This window comes from Muntiacus reevesi, chromosome 14 (genome assembly GCF_963930625.1).
Source record: "Muntiacus reevesi chromosome 14, mMunRee1.1, whole genome shotgun sequence".
Classification (NCBI taxonomy): Eukaryota; Metazoa; Chordata; class Mammalia; order Artiodactyla; family Cervidae; genus Muntiacus; species Muntiacus reevesi.
Genome location: NC_089262.1, coordinates 33,001,758 through 33,012,066, shown reverse-complemented (window position 1 = coordinate 33,012,066; position 10,309 = coordinate 33,001,758). Strand labels below are relative to the sequence as shown.

At 40.0% G+C, this 10,309-nt stretch overlaps 1 non-coding gene across 1 annotated transcript; it reads right to left on the bottom strand.

Annotated features, from left to right (window-relative positions):
- Nucleotides 1–9,540: 9,540 nt before the first annotated feature.
- On the bottom strand, nt 9,541–9,647 carry LOC136146762 (U6 spliceosomal RNA). Its single transcript, XR_010659051.1, has one exon. It is a non-coding gene; the product is annotated as a U6 spliceosomal RNA (small nuclear RNA).
- Nucleotides 9,648–10,309: the final 662 nt, after the last annotated feature.

Here is a 10,309-nt window from a genome sequence, read left to right as displayed (position 1 = left end):
TTCTCACAGTTCTGGAGGCGAAGAAGTCCAAGATCATAGCATCTGCTGACTTGATGCTTGGTGAGAAATTGCATCCTGGTTCATAGAGCGCCATCTTCTCACTGTGTCCTCTATGGCAGAATGGCCAGAGCTCCCTAGGTACCCATCTAAAGAACACTAATCCTATTCATGAGGACTCCACCCTCATGACCTAATCACCTTCCAAGACCCCATCTCCAAACACCATCACGTGAGAGGTTAGGCTTCAGCATATGAAGTTGAGGGAACCAGACATTTAGCCCATTGCAGAAACTGAGTTCCCCAAGCCTGCCAGTGCTGAATGAACTTGAGCAGCTTACGAAAATTTGCTGCTGCCTTGTTCTGTCCATCTGTGAAACAGGAAAACTACCTACTTCACGGCACTGTTATGGGAACAAATGATTTCATATGGGAGGGCATCTAGTAAACTAACAAGATAACATTGAGCTAGAGCAATGAGGAAAGACATCATAGCCGAGGATGCTCCAGAGACTTAAAAAGGAGCAGGGTCTCGACAGGTTAAAAAAAAGAGGGGAACATCGTGATGTAATGAATATGGCAGCAACAAAGATGATACGTGTCCAATGGGTGAAACAGACTAATGGGAGCCCAGCAGACTGTTGGAGTCCTGTGAAACAGGCCTCCTCTTTGGATGTCCACAGGGATTTTAGGATTAATATCTTACCCAGTAGTACTTTGCATAAAAGTGTGATGAAATTTTAAAACAGGGATTTCCCTGGTGGTGCAGCAGTTAAGAATCCACCTTGTAAGGCAGGGGATGGGGGTTCAATCCCTGGTCAGCAAACTAAGATCCCACATAATACAAAACAACTAAGCCCACAGACCACAATTCTAAGCCCACAAGCCACAACTAGAGAGTCCATGCACTTCACCTAGAGATCCCACAAGACACAGTGAAGATCCTGCATGTGGCAACTAAGACCCAACACAGCCAAAAAATAAATGGAAATATTTTTTAGAAAAATCTTAAACCACACGAAATGCTAGTTCTCCATAAGACCTACGTGTTCCTGCCCAATTTTAGTGACAATTCATCCCCGCAAACCAGAACTCTGCAGTCTTTGATCAGTCCCTGAGTCACTAAACCAAAGGTTCTCAAAACATGGACCTCAGGCCAGCAGCACCAACAGCACCTGTCATGGAACTGGTAGAATGCGTGCATGCGTACTCAGTGACTTCATGGCCCTCAAAGATGTCCTTGTCCTTATCCTGGGGACCTGTGAACATACCACTTTTCACAGGTAGGAAAAATTAAGTTTGGAGATGAAATTAAGGCTGCGAATCAGCTTGCTTTAAAATAAGATTACCCATTGGCTATATATTTTACATATGGTAATGTAAGTTTCCACGTTACTCTCTCCGTACATCTTACCTGACTCTGGAACTCAAACAGGGGCTCTGTAACAACTTAGAGGGGTTTGATGGGGAGGAAGATGGGAGTGAGGTTCATGAGGGAGAGGACATATGGATACCTATGACTGATTCATGTTGTTGTTTGGCAGAAATCAACAAAATTTTGTAAAGCAATTATTCTTTGATTAAAAAAATAAATTTTTTAAAAAGGAAAACAGGAAAAAAAAAGATTACCCACTTACTTGACTTAGTATGAATAGAATGCTAGATTTCTAATTAAAAAAAAATAGATATGCAACAAGAAATAAAGGTGTACTGTATAGCATAGGAAACTATAGTCAATATCTTACAATAACCTATAATGGAAAATAATTTCAAAGATAACATATGTGTATACAGACAAGCGAATCACTGTAAGTTAACTGTGAAAGTGAAACTGAAAGTTGTTCAGTCATGTCCGACTCTTTGTGACCCCATGGACTATTCAGTCAATGGAATTCTCCAGGCAAGAATACTGGAGTGGGTAGACTTTCCCTTCACCAGGGATCTTCCCAACCCAGGAATCAAACCCAAGTCTCCCGCATCACAGGTGGATTCTTTACCAGCTGAGCCACAAGGGAAGCCCCTTTCCACAGGGAAAGGAAGTTAACTATATACCTCAATTATATATATATATATATATATATATATATAAAGAAAAAATAAAGTAAGATCACCGAAGTGAGTCCAATGCCATCACAAGGATCCTTATACAAGGGAAGAACCAGGGAGAGGACATTGTGAGAAAAACTCAATTCAGCTGCTGGCTTTGAAGATGGAAGGGGGCCATGGGGAGGGAAGAAATGCCAGGCAGCATCCAGAAGCTGAAAAGTACAAGGAAACAGATTCTCCCCTGGAGCCTCCACACAACCCTGCCAACACCTTGATTTTCTCCCAGTGAGACCCATTTTGGACTTCTGATCTCCAGAACGTTAAGATAACACATTAGTGTTGTTTTAAGCCCCTGAATTATTTGTGATAATTTGTTACAGCAGCATTAGAAAACTAATACAGCTGGAAAATTGCTAAAAAGGCAACTTCTTTGGCCACATTTCAGACCTACTGAATCAGAAAACCCCAGGGTGGGGCTCTGCAGTCTGTCTTTTAAATATGCCCGGGGGTAATTCTGATGCTCACTGAGGTTTGAGAAACACGCACCAGACTAAGCAAACACAATAATTTCCCCAAAGCAATCACACTCAGACACACATTCCTGTGAAAACACAACACAGACAATTAATGACTTGATTAGCCATGATAAATCTACCAGAGCCACATCCTGCCTTGACAAGCCTAGAATAGGAAACCCAACCAAATCAATGGTGATTGAGATTCCCTCCAGGCTTAGAGTCTTCATTTGGAATATCAGTGATGAATGCATCCTAGTCAATAGGAGTTCCATTTTTAATTCATTACTGATGCCAAATAGACAGTTATTTGAGGTGGAGTCACTTACCTCTATCTCACTAAACTTAAGTAATGGGGTGGAATGGGGAATGTGGGTAGATGAAGGTCCCAATAAATCACAGATTTAATGATGGCCTGTTCCAGGAAGAAGAGGCAGACTTAATTTCAGACTCTTAGACAGGAAGGGATGAGGATTCTCATAGACCATGAAGCTGGTTCTTCCATCTAGAGTGTAGGTCCTGCTCACCCCCTCCACCATTCCATTGCCAATCAAGAGGTCAGTCAACCTCAACTTGAATATCTCCCATGATAAAGAACTCACTACCTTCCATGGCAAACTATTCCATTCTGTAAGAGTTCTAATGGTGAGACCTAAATTCCCCTCATCTGACAGCTGGTTTTCTTTGGACTTCATGCTTGATTTCATTCTGGCCTACATAGACTTCTTTGAAGTCTCAGGTATACACACTCACACTCGAGACTGAAATATGACTAGGTTACAGCCTCCACTACCTACATTGGCTTGTTTTCTCAGTACTTTTAGCCTCTGCTGACCTCAGAGGGAGGCATGTGTGTGAGCTGAGCAGGAGGTAGACATGGGCCCTGTTAAAGACAAAGTGCTTTAAAAGCCTTTGATGAAAGGTATTATGGCTTGAAAGGGTTGTTTCTGAAATACTACACCTCTCTTTTAAGAACTCTTAAGATCTGAAGGGTGATACTCTCTCACCCCAGAAGAATTCAAGCATGAATTTTCTTAGAGCCACCAATTAAGAATCCAATTCCATCTCTCCCAGTCCTCATTTCCAGGAGAAATTAGTTAGATCTTTATTTTCATTTTTTTAGGAACAAACTTAACCATGCTGAAAATATCTCAGAGATAAATAACTATTAGATGGGACAAATTAAGATCTAAAAGCCCAATAGCTCTACTTGGTACACGTAACTATAAATAAATAGAAAGAAAACCCGAAGTCATCTTTGTTGTTTAGTCGCTAAGTCATATCTGACTCTTTGTGACCCTATGGACTGTAGTCAGCCAGGCTTCTCTGTCCATGGGATTCTCCAGGTAAGAATACTGGAGTGGGTCACCATTTCCTTCTCCAGAGGATCTTCCTGACCCATGGATTGAACCCACATCTCCTGCATTGGCAAGAGGATTCTTTACCACTGAGCCACCAGAGAACCCCAAGTCATTCTTACTTTACTTATAATTATTAATCCAATTATTTGGTGCATCTATTATATGCCAGTCACTGAGAGATAACAGAACACAATGATGAACTAGACAGACACTGTACCTGTCCTCCTGAGGCTTGGAGATCCATTTAAACACCAATTCATCTCTATTCACATGATCCTATGGCATTAAAGTTCCAGATATTTCTATCTTTTATAAAATAACTCAGGGAAATGTGGTTGTTGGATTGTGATGCACCCATATCCTTGACTCAGATGGCTAAATGAAGGAAGCTAGAAACCCAAGATTAAATAGATCTTGGATTTTTCTGGATGAAACCTGTTAAAAACATAAAAGAATGTCATTTTTGTCCATTGCCATATGGGTTTCTTTATGGAACCAACAGAACTGGGGTCCAAGTGAGGCTTCTTTTAACAGAATTCATTAGGTTTTTCTTTCTTACTCTGTCCCAAGGCTTATTCCATCCATACAGAATTCAAACTTGCTGGCCAGTGTCACTGGATATTGGCAGTGATTCATGAACCCAGAGTAGTTCCTGTGACCTCTGACAACCACTGGGGTTTAGCTCCCCTCACTCCACTTTTTACCAAAAAAAAAAAAAAAAAAAAAATGTATGAACTAGCAACTGCTATCAAAGCACTAGCCCTCACATCACTAATCCAAAGTGCAAGCAACATCTATGGATCCTCCTACACTCCTGTGGATCTCTCTCCTGGGAGATCAGACGATACTTGAGATATGTATGCATTCTTCTTTAAAAACAGGAAAGCTGCTCTTCGGATTCAGCATACCAGCTATGACAGAGACCCCAAAAAGCATCTTATGGAAGTCACAGTTGTCCTCTTGGTTGTGAACTCAAAAAGTCAGATCAGAACCCAAAATAAACACAAAAACCAAAGCTCTTCCCTCCACAGTCAGTTTTATCAAGCATAAACATGTAATCCTTCTAGATTTATATTTTCAGAAATTCCCTCAATTCTAGAGTAGTAAGAAACAAAAGTGCAATATCCCCTGTATGAAGTGGGACTTTCTTATATTATAGCTTACTTTTCAAAGAAAAAGAGATGTAAAGAATACATGGAAGAACTGTACAAAAAAGATCTTAATGAACCAGATAACTACAATGGTGTGGTCAATCACCCAGAGCCAGACATTCTGGAGTGTGAAGTCAAGTAAGTTGAGCCTTAGGAAGCACTGCTGTCAATAAGGCTAGCGGAGGTGATGGAATTCCACTAGAACTATTCAAAACCCTGTAAGATGATCAAAGTGTTGCACTCAACATGTCAGCAAATCTGAAAGACCCAGCAGAGGCCACAGGACTGGAAAAGGTCAATCCTCATTCCGATTCCCAAGAAGGGCAGTACTAAAGAATGTTCAAACCATCAGACAATTGCACTCATCTCCCATGCTAGCAAGGTCATGCTTAAAATCTTACATGCTAGGCTTCAGCATTATGTGAACCAAGAACTTCCAGGCATCCAACCTGAGTTTAGAAAAGGCACAGAAACCAGAGATCAAATTGCCAACATTCACTGGATCATAGAGAAAGCAAGAGAATTCCAGAAAAACATCTACCTCTGTTTCATCAACTACGCTAAAGCCTTAGACTGTGGGGATCATAACAAACAGTGGAAAACTCTTAAAGAGATGGGAATACCAGACTGTCTTATCTGTCTCCTGAGAAACCTGTATGCAGATCAAGAAGCAACAGTTAGAATCCTCTATGGAACAACTGATTGGTTCATGATTAAGAAAGGAGTATGACATGGCTGTCTGATGTCACCTTGTTTATTTAACCTATACACTGAGCACGTCATGAGAAATGTTGGGCTGGATGAATTACAAGCTGGAATCAAGAAACAACAACCTCAGATACGGGAATGATACCATCCTAATGGCAGAAAGTGAAGAGGAACTAAAGAACCTCTTGATGAGGATAAAGGAGTGAAAAAACTAAATATTAAAAAAAAAAAAAAAAAAATGAAGATCTGGCAAATAGAAGGGGAAAAGGTGGAAGTAGTGACAGATTTCCTCTTCTTGGGCTCTAAAATTGCTGTGGATGGTGGCTGCAGCCATGAAATCAGAAGATGATTGCTTTTTGGCAGGAAAGCTATGACAAGCCTAGACAGGGTGTTGAAAAGCAGAGACATTACTCTGCTGACAAAGGTCTGTGTAGTCAAGGCTATGGTCTTCCCAGTGGTCACATATGGTTGTGAGAGCTGGACGGTAAAGAGGCAGAATGCCAAAGAATTGATAACTTCAAACTGTGGTGCTGGAGAAGACTCTTCAGAGTCCCTTGGACAGCAAATCAAAGCATTCAATCTTAAAGGAAATCAACCCTGAATACTCATTGGAACAACTGATGCTAAAACTGAAGCGCCAGTATTTTGGTCACCTGATGCAAACGGCCGACTCATTGGAAAATCCGTGATGCCGGGAAAAATAGAGGGCAGAAAGAGAAGTGTTAGAGGATGAGATGGCTGGGTGGCATCACCAGCGCAATGGACATGAACTTGAGCAAACTTCAGGAGATGGTGAAGGACAGGGAAGCTTGGTGTGCTGCAGTCCATGGTGTTGTAAAGAGTCAGACATGACTGGGTGATTAAACAGCAACAACCTCTCAAAGACAACTTCTTTAGAAATTCAGGAGATCTGCGACCTCTTTATTATTTAATCTTCTCAGACTTTACTTCTCTGGGCTGAATAATACTAACCTTTTCATTCTGTTTTCATAAAACCAGCTCCTGCCTCTCCCTGCCCTATTTCATCTCTCCCACATATATTCATATTCACCCTTATATCTTATCTATCTCCCCATAACCACTTTCCTCTGGAGGCATCCTTTCTTTCCGGTGGCACAGTGCCTGGGCTCAAAAGCAGCAGCACATTTGCTGGGATGAAACCACCTTTCTCTTCCATGGTGCTATTTAGTTTCCAATACCCTTAAATGACAATCAGAACATGTTGACTTTTTGCACCCAGTGTCTTCATTGACTCACATGCCTAGATTGTAACTGATGACCCAGAGTCTGTTATTCCACTTGAATAGTTTATAGATTATTTTTCTACAAGTTCAAGATCCTTATCTATTTTGAACAAGAAAATGGAGAAATGTTATGATTTTCATCATGTTATTCTTTGAGATGGCATCTAGGCTAGAAGAAACAATAGTTGATATTCTCACTAAAGCAAGATGCCATGTCATGGGGACACACAGCAGCCCTGAGAGAAGACAGCATGTAGAGATACCCACATGGAGAGGAAGCATCCTACCAGTCCCCCCATGGCTAGCCATGGTGGGGAGCACCTTAGCAGTGGGTCCTATAGGCCCCGTCAAGCCTTCAGATGATTCCAGCCCCTTCGGGATTTGAGTCTTCCAGCTGAGATCACAGAAAAGTTCATGGAGCAGAGATAAGCCACCCAGATGTGCTCTCTCTGAATTTCTGACCCACAGTAATTCTGAGATAATAATTGATAATTGTTGCTTTAAGATACTAACATTTGGGGTAATTTTCTATACCACAATTGGTACTGTATCATGGTGTATGGGTACCCAAAAATAACTTTTCCTAAAAAGTAAAAAATAAATAAATATATATATATATAGAAAAGTTATATACATATATAAATATTACAGTTCAAAATTCAACATAGTGGCTACCTCTGCAGGGGAAGCAAAAGAACAGGATAGAGAAGAGGACACAGGCAATTGCTAAGTAATTGGTAAACATCTGCCTATTGGTCAGATGGTAATTTTTTTGTTTGTTTTTTTTTTCCTTCAATCATCAACATTTATTATTTTTTTAATTACAAAAGTTATGGTAGAAAGTAGAAGAAAAGACAGTTTAGAAAACTATGGATATGCACAAAGGAAAAAAAATCACATTATTTAACTTCCATGTGAAAGTGAGCTTTTTTTCTTTATTTGTGTATAACTGGGTTTTTTTTTCCTTTGTGTATGTATCTACTCACACACATTTTATTTTTTAAAAAACTGAATCATAGTATACATATTCCTTTGTTATCTCATTTTTTCCACTTCTTTTTGTTGTTTTTTTTTTTTAGTGGAGTGCAGTTTATTACACCGGTGGGCCCAAGGCAGAGTCTCCTCTTAGCCAAGGGCCCCAACCAGCATTTGTGAAAATCTTTTATTTTTTATTGGAGTATAGTTGGTTTACAATGTTGTATTGATTTCTATTACACAGAAAAATGAATCAGCTAGACTTTTTTAAATTTTCTAATGCTCAGATGCTCAGTCATGTCCAACTCTTTGTGACCCCATGGACTGCAGCCCACCAGGCTGTCCATAAGATATACTGGAATGGGTTGCCATTCCTTATCCAAGATGGTATGTGTTTAATTGGTAAATAGATGAATGGATGATTAGATAGATGAACGGATGAATATATAGATAAAGAGAAGAACTTGTATGGTCCAATGATGAGAGTGTGTCATGAGCCAAAAATTGTGTTTAATCCAGTTTAAACACCTAAGGTCCAATGATAAGAAAAGGAGAGAAGAGAAGAAGAGGAAGGGGAAGAGAATAAAGAAAGGAGGGAGGAGGAGGGGGAGGGAGAAGAGAGTGAAGTTATTAGTTCTTACTGGTAACATGTTAAAATGTTTCCACCCTTCACCCAATATGTCTACTCCTGAGTGTATATCCTAGAGCAGCAATTACAGAAGAGAAAAGGTACAATATTCACAGAAGCGTTTTATAGAAGCAAAATTTAGAAATATATCAAATATCCAGCAACTGTAATATGAATAAATCCATGGGGGTTATTCAGACAGTAAAACATTACACAACAGTAAATACCAATAACTAACATCCTGGGTTAATCTCTACCCAACTTCAGGGATAAATATCTAGATAACAGACATGGCTTTCTGCAATGAGAGAAATGTTCTAGAGCATGATGCTGGGCAAAAGAAGAAAGATGAGAAATGATTCCATTTCTATAACATTAAACAAACAAAAATAGACAATACATTGATTAGAGATGCATGCTGGGCATGCGTGCTAAGTCTCTTCAGTCATGTCCAACCCTTTGTGACCCCATGGACTGTAGCCCACCAGGCTCCTTCGTCCATGGGATTCTCCAGGCAAGAATACTGGAGTGGGTTGCCATGCCCTCCTCCAGGGGATCTTCCTGACCCAGGGATCAAACCCTCATCTCTTATATCTCCTGCATTGGCAGGCAGGTTCTTTATTTCTAACATCACCTGGGAAGCCCCTTAGAGATGCATATATGGTAGCAAAACTAGAGTGAAAAGCAAGCAAATACACGAGATTCAGACTGTTGACTGGAAGAAAGGGAGATTGAATAGGAGCAGGGCACGTATGAGAGACTCAACATTATTGGAAATATCCTCATTCTTTCTGCATATATAAATATAAAAGCATTTTTAAACTTTATTGTTAGTACTCAGGACATTAGGAATTTCCAGATTTTTTTTTTCAGTAGCATATGTAGAACCACTTCTGGTAACAAATACAGTAGTAAAAAACTATGGAACGATTTATGAATTTGCATATCATCCTTGTGCAGGGGCCATGCTAACCTTTTCTGTATCATTTCAATTTTAGTATATGTGCTGCTGAAGTGAGCACAAATATTCTCATTCTTAAGCAAGGTTGGGGAGACATCCAAGATATCCATATTTTTATTATTAAACTGTATGTAGATATTGTACAAACTTCTTTATATGTACCATGAATTTTAAAAATAAAGATACAGGTGCAAGAAAATAGAGAATCAATATCACATGAAAGGACTTAAGCAGCAGAATTTCCATCCAGCACAGTGAACTCTTTGTCCTTTCAATGTCCCTAGAATCAGGTCTGAAAGAAACCTCAGCTACCCAGGTTTCATCTTTGCTCCTCGGAATATAACAAGAAAAAAAAATGTTTATTGACTATCTATCCCCTAACTTTACAATACCAGCACCACATTTACATCTTCAAGCCAGAAGTTCTGTATCCTAGCTTTGTGGGTTGTCGGATCGGTATTCAATATGACATGGTGCAATGAACAGAATACTGGGCTGAGTATGAGAGACCAGTTGACTCTGGGGTCTGCTGAATTCCTCCCCAGCCTAGATGACTTTGACAAAATCAGTTCACCTCTCTACCGGGATGCTTCAGAAGGGCCGCTGGGGATAACCAGAGCTGTTCCATTTATAAATGACTTTATGTTGGACTTCTTGGTTTGATCTCTTTTGAAGAAAAGGTTGCACTGCTTTAAAAAGAGAAAAAGTTCAAAAACCTCTAGA